Genomic DNA, 10160 nt, shown 5'->3' with positions numbered 1-10160 from the left:
TCCTCATTCTGAGTAACTCATTGAGGTTACCTCCTCATTCTGAGTTACTCACTGAGGTTACCTCCCGATTCTGAGTTACTCACTGAGGTTACCTCCTCATTCTGAGTTACTCATTGAGGTTACCTCCTCATTCTGAGTTACTCACTGAGGTTACCTCCTCATTCTGAGTTACTCACTGAGGTTACCTTCTCATTCTGAGTTACTCATTGAGGTTACCTCCTCATTCTGAGTTACTCACTGAGGTTACCTCCTCATTCTGAGTTACTCACTGAGGTTACCTCCCTATTCTGAGTTACTCATTGAGGTTACCTCCTCATTCTGAGTTACTCACTGAGGTTACCTCCTCATTCTGAGTCACTCATTGAGGTTACCTCCCTATTCTGAGTCACTCACTGAGGTTACCTCCTCATTCTGAGTCACTCACTGAGGTTACCTCCTCATTCTGAGTTACTCACTGAGGTTACCTCCTCATTCTGAGTTACTCACTGAGGTTACCTCCTCATTCTGAGTTACTCACTGAGGTTACCTCCTCATTCTGAGTTACTCATTGAGGTTACCTCCTCATTCTGAGTTACTCACTCAAGTTACCTCCTCATTCTGAGTTACTCACTGAGGTTACCTCCCTATTCTGAGTTACTCATTGAGGGTACCTCCTCATTCTGAGTTACTCACTGAGGTAACCTCCTCATTCTGAGTTACTCACTGACGTTACCTCCTCATTCTGAGTTACTCACTGAGGTTACCTCCTCATTCTGAGTTACTCACTGAGGTTACCTCCTCATTCTGAGTTACTCACTGAGGTTACCTCCTCATTCTGAGTTACTCATTGAGGTTACCTCCTCATTCTGAATAACTCATTGAGGTTACCTCCTCATTCTGAGTTACTCACTGAGGGTACCTCCTCATTCTGAGTTACTCACTGAGGTTACCTCCTCATTCTGAGTTACTCATTGAGGTTACCTCCTCATTCTGAGTTACTCACTGAGGTTACCTCCTCATTCTGAGTTACTCATTGAGGTTACCTCCTCATTCTGAGTTACTCACTGAGGTTACCTCCTCATTCTGAGTTACTCATTGAGGTTACCTCCTCATTCTGAGTTACTCACTGAGGTTACCTCCCTATTCTGAGTTATTCATTGAGGTTACCCCCTCATTCTGAGTTACTCACTGAGGTTACCTCCTCATTCTGAGTTACTCATTGAGGTTACCTCCTCATTCTGAGTTACTCACTGAGGTTACCTCCTCATTCTGAGTTACTCACTGAGGTTACCTCCTCATTCTGAGTCACTCATTGAGGTTACCTCCCTATTCTGAGTCACTCACTGAGGTTACCTCCTCATTCTGAGTCACTCACTGAGGTTACCTCCTCATTCTGAGTTACTCACTGAGGTTACCTCCTCATTCTGAGTTACTCACTGAGGTTACCTCCTCATTCTGAGTTACTCATTGAGGTTACCTCCTCATTCTGAGTTACTCACTGAGGTTACCTCCTCATTCTGAGTTACTCACTGAGGTTACCTCCCTATTCTGAGTTACTCATTGAGGGTACCTCCTCATTCTGAGTTACTCACTGAGGTAACCTCCTCATTCTGAGTTACTCACTGAGGTTACCTCCTCATTCTGAGTTACTCATTGAGGTTACCTCCTCATTCTGAGTTACTCACTGAGGTTACCTCCTCATTCTGAGTTACTCACTGAGGTTACCTCCCTATTCTGAGTTACTCACTGAGGTTACCTCCTCATTCTGAGTTACTCATTGAGGTTACCTCCTCATTCTGAGTTACTCACTGAGGTTAGCTCCCTATTCTGAGTTATTCATTGAGGTTACCTCCTCATTCTGAGTTACTCACTGAGGTTACCTCCTCATTCTGAGTTACTCACTGAGGTTACCTCCTCATTCTGAGTTACTCACTGAGGTTACCTCCCTATTCTGAGTTACTCATTGAGGTTACCTCCTCATTCTGAGTTACTCACTGAGGTTACCTCCTCATTCTGAGTGACTCACTGAGGTTACCTCCCTATTCAGAGTTACTCATTGTGGTTACCTCCTCATTCTGAGTAACTCACTGAGGTTACCTCCTCATTCTGAGTTACTCACTGAGGTTACCTCCTCATTCTGAGTTACTAACTGAGGTTACCTCCTCATTCTGAGTTACTAACTGAGGTTACCTCCTCATTCTGAGTTACTCACTGAGGTTACCTCCTCATTCTGAGTAACTCACTGAGGTTACCTCCTCATTCTGAGTTACTCATTGAGGTTACCTCCTCATTCTGAGTAACTCATTGAGGTTACCTCCTCATTCTGAGTTACTCACTGAGGTTACCTCCCTATTCTGAGTTACTCACTGAGGTTACCTCCTCATTCTGAGTTACTCATTGAGGTTACCTCCTCATTCTGAGTTACTCACTGAGGTTACCTCCTCATTCTGAGTTACTCACTGAGGTTACCTTCTCATTCTGAGTTACTCATTGAGGTTACCTCCTCATTCTGAGTTACTCACTGAGGTTACCTCCTCATTCTGAGTTACTCACTGAGGTTACCTTCTCATTCTGAGTTACTCATTGAGGTTACCTCCCTATTCTGAGTTACTCATTGAGGTTACCTCCTCATTCTGAGTTACTCACTGAGGTTACCTCCTCATTCTGAGTCACTCATTGATGTTACCTCCTCATTCTGAGTCACTCACTGAGGTTACCTCCTCATTCTGAGTTACTCACTGAGGTTACCTCCTCATTCTGAGTTACTCACTGAGGTTACCTCCTCTTTCTGAGTTACTCATTGAGGTTACCTCCTCATTCTGAGTTACTCACTCAAGTTACCTCCTCATTCTGAGTTACTCACTGAGGTTACCTCCCTATTCTGAGTTACTCATTGAGGGTACCTCCTCATTCTGAGTTACTCACTGAGGTAACCTCCTCATTCTGAGTTTCTCACTGAGGTTACCTCCTCATTCTGAGTTACTCACTGAGGTTACCTCCTCATTCTGAGTTACTCACTGAGGTTACCTCCTCATTCTGAGTTACTCATTGAGGTTACCTCCTCATTCTGAATAACTCATTGAGGTTACCTCCTCATTCTGAGTTACTCACTGAGGGTACCTCCTCATTCTGAGTTACTCACTGAGGTTACCTCCTCATTCTGAGTTACTCATTGAGGTTACCTCCTCATTCTGAGTTACTCACTGAGGTTACCTCCTCATTCTGAGTTACTCATTGAGGTTACCTCCTCATTCTGAGTTACTCACTGAGGTTACCTCCTCATTCTGAGTTACTCACTGAGGTTACCTCCTCATTCTGAGTTACTCATTGAGGTTACCTCCTCATTCTGAGTTACTCACTGAGGTTACCTCCTCATTCTGAGTTACTCACTGAGGTTACCTCCTCATTCTGAGTTACTCATTGAGGTTACCTCCTCATTCTGAGTTACTCACTGAGGTTACCTCCCTATTCTGAGTTATTCATTGAGGTTACCTCCTCATTCTGAGTTACTCACTGAGGTTACCTCCTCATTCTGAGTTACTCACTGAGGTTACCTCCCTATTCTGAGTTACTCACTGAGGTTATCTCCTCATTCTGAGTTACTCACTGAGGGTACCTCCTCATTCTGAGTTACTCATTGAGGTTACCTCCTCATTCTGAGTTACTCACTGAGGTTACCTCCTCATTCTGAGTTACTCACTGAGGGTACCTCCTCATTCTGAGTTACTCACTGAGGTTACCTCCTCATTCTGAGTTACTCATTGAGGTTACCTCCTCATTCTGAGTTACTCACTGAGGTTACCTCCTCATTCTGAGTTACTCATTGAGGTTACCTCCTCATTCTGAGTTACTCATTGAGGTTACCTCCTCATTCTGAGTTACTCACTGAGGTTACCTCCTCATTCTGAGTTACTCATTGAGGTTACCTCCTCATTCTGAGTTACTCATTGAGGTTACCTCCTCATTCTGAGGTACTCATTGAGGTTACCTCCTCATTCTGAGTTACTCACTGAGGTTACCTCCTCATTCTGAGTTACTCACTGAGGTTACCTCCCTATTCTGAGTTACTCACTAAGGTTACCTCCTCATTCTGTTTTACTCATTGAGGTTACCTCCTCATTCTGAGTTACTCACTGAGGTTACATCCCTATTCTGAGTTATTCATTGAGGTTACCTCCTCATTCTGAGTTACTCACTGAGGTTACCTCCTCATTCTGAGTTACTCACTGAGGTTACCTCCTCATTCTGAGTTACTCACTGAGGTTACCTCCCTATTCTGAGTTACTCATTGAGGTTACCTCCTCATTCTGAGTTACTCACTGAGTTTACCTCCTCATTCTGAGTGACTCACTGAGGTTACCTCCCTATTCTGAGTTACTCATTGAGGTTACCTCCTCATTCTGAGTAACTCACTGAGGTTACCTCCTCATTCTGAGTTACTCACTGAGGTTACCTCCTCATTCTGAGTAACTCACTGAGGTTACCTCCTCATTCTGAGTTACTCATTGAGGTTACCTCCTCATTCTGAGTAACTCATTGAGGTTACCTCCTCATTCTGAGTTACTCACTGATGTTACCTCCCTATTCTGAGTTACTCACTGAGGTTACCTCCTCATTCTGAGTTACTCATTGAGGTTACCTCCTCATTCTGAGTTACTCACTGAGGTTACCTCCTCATTCTGAGTTACTCACTGAGGTTACCTTCTCATTCTGAGTTACTCATTGAGGTTACCTCCTCATTCTGAGTTACTCACTGAGGTTACCTCCTCATTCTGAGTTACTCACTGAGGTTACCTTCTCATTCTGAGTTACTCATTGAGGTTACCTCCCTATTCTGAGTTACTCATTGAGGTTACCTCCTCATTCTGAGTTACTCACTGAGGTTACCTCCTCATTCTGAGTCACTCATTGAGGTTACCTCCCTATTCTGAGTCACTCACTGAGGTTACCTCCTCATTCTGAGTCACTCACTGAGGTTACCTCCTCATTCTGAGTTACTCACTGAGGTTACCTCCTCATTCTGAGTTACTCACTGAGGTTACCTCCTCATTCTGAGTTACTCACTGAGGTTACCTCCTCATTCTGAGTTACTCATTGAGGTTACCTCCTCATTCTCAGTTACTCACTCAAGTTACCTCCTCATTCTGAGTTACTCACTGAGGTTACCTCCCTATTCTGAGTTACTCATTGAGGGTACCTCCTCATTCTGAGTTACTCACTGAGGTAACCTCCTCATTCTGAGTTACTCACTGACGTTACCTCCTCATTCTGAGTTACTCACTGAGGTTACCTCCTCATTCTGAGTTACTCACTGAGGTTACCTCCTCATTCTGAGTTACTCACTGAGGTTACCTCCTCATTCTGAGTTACTCATTGAGGTTACCTCCTCATTCTGAATAACTCATTGAGGTTACCTCCTCATTCTGAGTTACTCACTGAGGGTACCTCCTCATTCTGAGTTACTCACTGAGGTTACCTCCTCATTCTGAGTTACTCATTGAGGTTACCTCCTCATTCTGAGTTACTCACTGAGGTTACCTCCTCATTCTGAGTTACTCATTGAGGTTACCTCCTCATTCTGTGTTACTCACTGAGGTTACCTCCTCATTCTGAGTTACTCATTGAGGTTACCTCCTCATTCTGAGTTACTCACTGAGGTTACCTCCCTATTCTGAGTTATTCATTGAGGTTACCTCCTCATTCTGAGTTACTCACTGAGGTTACCTCCTCATTCTGAGTTACTCATTGAGGTTACCTCCTCATTCTGAGTTACTCACTGAGGTTCCTCCCTATTCTGTGTTACTCACTGAGGTTACCTCCTCATTCTGAGTTACTCACTGAGGTTACCTCCTCATTCTGAGTTACTCACTGAGGTTACCTCCTCATTCTGAGTCACTCATTGAGGTTACCTCCCTATTCTGAGTCACTCACTGAGGTTACCTCCTCATTCTGAGTCACTCACTGAGGTTACCTCCTCATTCTGAGTTACTTACTGAGGTTACCTCCTCATTCTGAGTTACTCACTGAGGTTACCTCCTCATTCTGAGTTACTCATTGAGGTTACCTCCTCATTCTGAGTTACTCACTGAGGTTACCTCCTCATTCTGAGTTACTCACTGAGGTTACCTCCCTATTCTGAGTTACTCATTGAGGGTACCTCCTCATTCTGAGTTACTCACTGAGGTAACCTCCTCATTCTGAGTTACTCACTGAGGTTACCTCCTCATTCTGAGTTACTCACTGAGGTTACCTCCTCATTCTGAGTTACTCACTGAGGTTACCTCCTCATTCTGAGTTACTCATTGAGGTTACCTCCTCATTCTGAGTTACTCACTGAGGTCACCTCCTCATTCTGAGTTACTCACTGTGGTTACCTACTCATTCTGAGTTACTCACTGAGGTTACCTCCTCATTCTGAGTTATTCACTGAGGTCACCTCCTCATTCTGAGTTACTCATTGAGGTTACCTCCTCATTCTGAGTAACTCATTGAGGTTACCTCCTCATTCTGAGTTACTCACTGAGGTTACCTCCCTATTCTGAGTTACTCACTGAGGTTACCTCCTCATTCTGAGTTACTCATTGAGGTTACCTCCTCATTCTGAGTTACTCACTGAGGTTACCTCCTCATTCTGAGTTACTCACTGAGGTTACCTTCTCATTCTGAGTTACTCATTGAGGTTACCTCCTCATTCTGAGTTACTCACTGAGGTTACCTCCTCATTCTGAGTTACTCACTGAGGTTACCTTCTCATTCTGAGTTACTCATTGAGGTTACCTCCCTATTCTGAGTTACTCATTGAGGTTACCTCCTCATTCTGAGTTACTCACTGAGGTTACCTCCTCATTCTGAGTCACTCATTGATGTTACCTCCTCATTCTGAGTCACTCACTGAGGTTACCTCCTCATTCTGAGTTACTCACTGAGGTTACCTCCTCATTCTGAGTTACTTACTGAGGTTACCTCCTCTTTCTGAGTTACTCATTGAGGTTACCTCCTCATTCTGAGTTACTCACTCAAGTTACCTCCTCATTCTGAGTTACTCACTGAGGTTACCTCCCTATTCTGAGTTACTCATTGAGGGTACCTCCTCATTCTGAGTTACTCACTGAGGTAACCTCCTCATTCTGAGTTACTCACTGAGGTTACCTCCTCATTCTGAGTTACTCACTGAGGTTACCTCCTCATTCTGAGTTACTCACTGAGGTTACCTCCTCATTCTGAGTTACTCATTGAGGTTACCTCCTCATTCTGAATAACTCATTGAGGTTACCTCCTCATTCTGAGTTACTCACTGAGGGTACCTCCTCATTCTGAGTTACTCACTGAGGTTACCTCCTCATTCTGAGTTACTCATTGAGGTTACCTCCTCATTCTGAGTTACTCACTGAGGTTACCTCCTCATTCTGAGTTACTCATTGAGGTTACCTCCTCATTCTGAGTTACTCATTGAGGTTACCTCCTCATTCTGAGTTACTCACTGAGGTTACCTCCTCATTCTGAGTTACTCACTGAGGTTACCTCCTCATTCTGAGTTACTCATTGAGGTTACCTCCTCATTCTGAGTTACTCACTGAGGTTACCTCCTCATTCTGAGTTACTCACTGAGGTTACCTCCTCATTCTGAGTTACTCATTGAGGTTACCTCCTCATTCTGAGTTACTCACTGAGGTTACCTCCCTATTCTGAGTTATTCATTGAGGTTACCTCCTCATTCTGAGTTACTCACTGAGGGTACCTCCTCATTCTGAGTTACTCATTGAGGTTACCTCCTCATTCTGAGTTACTCACTGAGGTTACCTCCTCATTCTGAGTTACTCACTGAGGGTACCTCCTCATTCTGAGTTACTCACTGAGGTTACCTCCTCATTCTGAGTTACTCATTGAGGTTACCTCCTCATTCTGAGTTACTCACTGAGGTTACCTCCTCATTCTGAGTTACTCATTGAGGTTACCTCCTCATTCTGAGTTACTCATTGAGGTTACCTCCTCATTCTGAGTTACTCACTGAGGTTACCTCCTCATTCTGAGTTACTCATTGAGGTTACCTCCTCATTCTGAGTTACTCATTGAGGTTACCTCCTCATTCTGAGGTACTCATTGAGGTTACCTCCTCATTCTGAGTTACTCACTGAGGTTACCTCCTCATTCTGAGTTACTCACTGAGGTTACCTCCCTATTCTGAGTTACTCACTAAGGTTACCTCCTCATTCTGTTTTACTCATTGAGGTTACCTCCTCATTCTGAGTTACTCACTGAGGTTACATCCCTATTCTGAGTTATTCATTGAGGTTACCTCCTCATTCTGAGTTACTCACTGAGGTTACCTCCTCATTCTGAGTTACTCACTGAGGTTACCTCCTCATTCTGAGTTACTCACTGAGGTTACCTCCCTATTCTGAGTTACTCATTGAGGTTACCTCCTCATTCTGAGTTACTCACTGAGTTTACCTCCTCATTCTGAGTGACTCACTGAGGTTACCTCCCTATTCTGAGTTACTCATTGAGGTTACCTCCTCATTCTGAGTAACTCACTGAGGTTACCTCCTCATTCTGAGTTACTCACTGAGGTTACCTCCTCATTCTGAGTAACTCACTGAGGTTACCTCCTCATTCTGAGTTACTCATTGAGGTTACCTCCTCATTCTGAGTAACTCATTGAGGTTACCTCCTCATTCTGAGTTACTCACTGATGTTACCTCCCTATTCTGAGTTACTCACTGAGGTTACCTCCTCATTCTGAGTTACTCATTGAGGTTACCTCCTCATTCTGAGTTACTCACTGAGGTTACCTCCTCATTCTGAGTTACTCACTGAGGTTACCTTCTCATTCTGAGTTACTCATTGAGGTTACCTCCTCATTCTGAGTTACTCACTGAGGTTACCTCCTCATTCTGAGTTACTCACTGAGGTTACCTTCTCATTCTGAGTTACTCATTGAGGTTACCTCCCGATTCTGAGTTACTCATTGAGGTTACCTCCTCATTCTGAGTTACTCACTGAGGTTACCTCCTCATTCTGAGTCACTCATTGAGGTTACCTCCCTATTCTGAGTCACTCACTGAGGTTACCTCCTCATTCTGAGTCACTCACTGAGGTTACCTCCTCATTCTGAGTTACTCACTGAGGTTACCTCCTCATTCTGAGTTACTCACTGAGGTTACCTCCTCATTCTGAGTTACTCACTGAGGTTACCTCCTCATTCTGAGTTACTCATTGAGGTTACCTCCTCATTCTCAGTTACTCACTCAAGTTACCTCCTCATTCTGAGTTACTCACTGAGGTTACCTCCCTATTCTGAGTTACTCATTGAGGGTACCTCCTCATTCTGAGTTACTCACTGAGGTAACCTCCTCATTCTGAGTTACTCACTGACGTTACCTCCTCATTCTGAGTTACTCACTGAGGTTACCTCCTCATTCTGAGTTACTCACTGAGGTTACCTCCTCATTCTGAGTTACTCACTGAGGTTACCTCCTCATTCTGAGTTACTCATTGAGGTTACCTCCTCATTCTGAATAACTCATTGAGGTTACCTCCTCATTCTGAGTTACTCACTGAGGGTACCTCCTCATTCTGAGTTACTCACTGAGGTTACCTCCTCATTCTGAGTTACTCATTGAGGTTACCTCCTCATTCTGAGTTACTCACTGAGGTTACCTCCTCATTCTGAGTTACTCATTGAGGTTACCTCCTCATTCTGTGTTACTCACTGAGGTTACCTCCTCATTCTGAGTTACTCATTGAGGTTACCTCCTCATTCTGAGTTACTCACTGAGGTTACCTCCCTATTCTGAGTTATTCATTGAGGTTACCTCCTCATTCTGAGTTACTCACTGAGGTTACCTCCTCATTCTGAGTTACTCATTGAGGTTACCTCCTCATTCTGAGTTACTCACTGAGGTTCCTCCCTATTCTGTGTTACTCACTGAGGTTACCTCCTCATTCTGAGTTACTCACTGAGGTTACCTCCTCATTCTGAGTTACTCACTGAGGTTACCTCCTCATTCTGAGTCACTCATTGAGGTTACCTCCCTATTCTGAGTCACTCACTGAGGTTACCTCCTCATTCTGAGTCACTCACTGAGGTTACCTCCTCATTCTGAGTTACTTACTGAGGTTACCTCCTCATTCTGAGTTACTCACTGAGGTTACCTCCTCATTCTGAGTTACTCATTGAG

The sequence above is a fragment of the Scyliorhinus torazame genome, chromosome 27 (genome assembly GCF_047496885.1).
Source record: "Scyliorhinus torazame isolate Kashiwa2021f chromosome 27, sScyTor2.1, whole genome shotgun sequence".
Lineage (NCBI taxonomy): Eukaryota > Metazoa > Chordata > Chondrichthyes > Carcharhiniformes > Scyliorhinidae > Scyliorhinus > Scyliorhinus torazame.
The sequence above is the reverse complement of the archived record's forward strand: the minus strand, read 5'-3'. Positions refer to the sequence as shown.